Below are 3,744 nucleotides of genomic sequence, written 5' to 3'. Positions count from 1 at the left end.
ATACATATATATATATATATATATATATATGCATGTGTTTGTGTGTGTGTTTGAAATCACGTGACTCAGTGTTTAAAGCGTCGGGCTGACAATCATAAGGTAGTGAGTTCGATTCACGGTCCAGGCTGTGTTGTATTCTTGAGCAAGCACATTATTTCTCAGGACTCCAGCGCGCTCAGCTGTAGAAATGAGATACACGGTCACTGGTACCAAGCTATTTCGGCCCTTGTTTTGTATATATATATATACGTACATACATACATACATACATACATACATACATACATATACATACATATCTGCACATAAAGATACATATATATGTATAAATATATATAAATACATGCATATATATACATACATATATGTATATAAAGAATGGAAGAATGGAAAAATCTTTTAAGTCGCGAGCCTGCACGCGTCGACAGAAAGGATTAAGAGGAAAACAGGAGAGAGGATGAAAAAAAGAAACGGAGAAAAAAAAACATGTGTAGGGATTAACCGTTCGACATGATGAAAATCTGGTATTTATATATATATATATATATATATATATATATATACATGATGATGAATACATATATATATATATATATATATGTCTGCGTCTATATATATATATATGCCAATTCTCATTTATACGGTCACATATAGCCTGATGAGTAACATAATTTACATTTGACTAGCATTAGCTTGTTTCTGTGGTCTACGTATGATACACCGTGTGAAATATTTCTGCAAATATTGTACGCTAATTTGTATTAATCCACTTTGTCTTTATGCATTTCTACGTGTGTTTGATTTTAAACATGTATGCGTTAACTAATGGGAAATAATAGCATCCGAGCTGTTGAGAACTAATTCTATAAATCTGTAATGAAATCCTGAGTTAATGAGCAAAAAATGAATAATAAGTTTCGGAAGTGATGTGTAGTGAAGTCGACGAATTAGCAGCTTTTGAAAGATGATAAAACTAAAAGTAAGAAATCATGATATGCATAAAATTCCATAATCCCTGTTTTGTAGGCGAGACATCATGTCGTTAAGCATGACGGTACCAATGCATTTTCTTACAAGACTTATTCTCATGGAAAGTGAATAAAAAAAATAACTGTCCTATGACGTCATTATAAATGCTGATTCATTAGCGGGAATTTAAATCTTGTGCTATGTCTTCAGGAATCGGTAAAATAATTCTATTACACTTACTTTAATGCCACATAGAAAACTTGATTTCTCTGAAAATCAATTGATAGCTGAAATTGCGTGCGACATATTACTGGCGATTTTGTTTTCGTTTTCTGTTATATCATTTACTTGTTAACTTGAGTTCCGCCGAAAAAAATTTGCGTAAAAAATTTAGATTGTAAAATCTGTAGCAAGGTTTCTATTCCAAGCTGAATTCCTATTAATGAAAATATTCTTTTCATTTCTTTTCTTTTCTTCTTACACTATATTCATTGCACCATTCTTAAAACTTGACTGGTGTATAATTACTGAAAATGCGAGTGTAGTTTTTGCGCTTTGATATTCCACATCATGATTAAATGTATCCACACCCTATGTATCGGTGGATACTGGAGTCAGTTGTATACGTGTCGATGACCTAAAACAAGATCTGTGTTGTGCTAGTGTTGAGGTGCACAGCCGGCTCTATCTAACCCTGAGAGCAAATAAAGTGCGCTACTTCTGAATGGGTTGAATTATGTAACCGCGGTGAAATACATTTACCACCACCTACACAGCGAATTGTTTCACTACAACGTTTCCAGTGGGTTCGTATCTAGTGGAAAGGCATTTTCTACATTACCAGCATGCACTTATTCATTAATACTCAGCGGAGGTTGCCATGCTGAAGCATCTCCTTAAAGGGACTTTTAGTGGAAGAAATCGATCCCAGGATTTATTATTTCGAAGCATAGTACTTATTTTATTGGTCGTTTTGCTGTACCATTAAGCTACGGGGACGTAAACACACCAGCAACGGTCGTCAAGTGACAGTAGGGAGACAAACACGTCTTCATAAATATATATATATATATATATATATATATATATATACGCACGACGGGCTTCCTTCAGTTTCCGCCAACCAAATTCACTCACAAGGCAGGCTTTGGTCGGCCGGGGACTATAGTAGAAGATACTTGGCCAAAAGGCCACGCAAAAGGACTGAACAAGGAACGGTGTGGTTGGGAAGCAAGTTTCTTACCTCACAGATACGCCTGCGCCTATATTCGAGGGGGTACACAAAAGTAACTGGAAACATTCTCTGTGGTACAAGCCAATTGTTGCTCAGGTTTTCGATGCTAGAATGCACTTGATGAGATGCTCAGGTATCAGTCTACTCACCGGCGTCGTGGAGTGAAGTCTTACTTCCATCCGGTGCGTCTTTATTTTGCAGTGTTTCTCTGCTGTTCGCCGATTTTGCGATGTCTGAAACGACGGGACAGCGTGCCTTCATGAAATTCTGTTTACTGTTAGGGCAAACGGCAGGCGAAACAGTTACCATGCTTCAAACAGCTTACAAGAACGATTCCGTGAGCAAGATTCAAGTTTATGAATGGTTTTCACGCTTTAAGAATGGTGTCTTGTCGCCTGAAGCCCAGGGCGACCGTCCATCTCCAGAACGAATGATCGATTGTTGATCTCCCGAACGAATTAAAATATGAAAATTCACGAACTGATCTTGCAGGATCGTTGCCGAACATTTGACAAAATTGTTGATATGGCTGTTGTGTCATGGAGCTCTTCCCAGCGAAGTTTTTGCAGGGAATTGTGAATGAAGAGAGTTTCAGCAAAATGTGTGCCTCGCTTGCTCACGGAAGATCAAAAGTAGTCACAACTGAATACATGTCGTGAACTGAAAGAGCAGTTGGAAGTTAATCTGAAACTTTTTTTGAAGGTCATCACTGATGATAAAAGCTAATGCCGCGGCTACGACTCGGAAACGAAGCAACAATAGAGTCACTGAAATCATTCAATATCACCACACCCCACAATAGTGCGTCCAGTGGAATCCAGTGTTAAGACAATGATTGTTTCATCGATGCTAAAGGAATTGTCCGCACAGTATTCGTTCCTCCTGGTCAAACTGTTAACCATACATTTTCATTGACAGTTCTGAAGCATTTGAGAGACAAGGCAAGATGAAAACACACCGACCAGTGGTAAAATTGAGAGTGGTTGCTTTATCACGACATTTCACTTTTCGCACAACGCTTTCAGTGTGAGACTGTGTTTGACCAAAAATGGCATGATCCCGTTTACCCACCCTCCCTATTCGAACGATGTTGCTCCGTGCAACTTTTTTTTTTTTTTGGTCCCTCGAATGAAAAATGTCCTTAAAAGAGGACGTTTTGCAAATGTGAAAGAGGCGAGGAAAAATGGATGGAGGCGTTGAAAGGCACCATTCGTAACTCTTCTAGGACTGCTTCGAACACTGGAAAACATATCTGGACCGATGCATTCCAGCTTCTTTTGGATACACCCTCGCGTATATATGTATACAGACACACACACACATACCCATATCGAGGGTTAAAATGAAAGAAGAGAAGCGAGTACTATAGTCGAACGATAAAATTGCTTTTTCAAAACAATATTTTAATTTCATTGCAAGACATTAATATATTTACGAAATAAACCCTGCACACATATACACAATTAAGTAAAACATAACGTTTATAAATATATATATATATATATATATGTGTGTGTGTGTGTGTGTGTGTGTGTGTGTGT

Source organism: Octopus bimaculoides, chromosome 4, assembly GCF_001194135.2.
Source record: "Octopus bimaculoides isolate UCB-OBI-ISO-001 chromosome 4, ASM119413v2, whole genome shotgun sequence".
NCBI classification, from domain to species: domain Eukaryota; kingdom Metazoa; phylum Mollusca; class Cephalopoda; order Octopoda; family Octopodidae; genus Octopus; species Octopus bimaculoides.
This window is presented reverse-complemented; position numbering follows the sequence as displayed.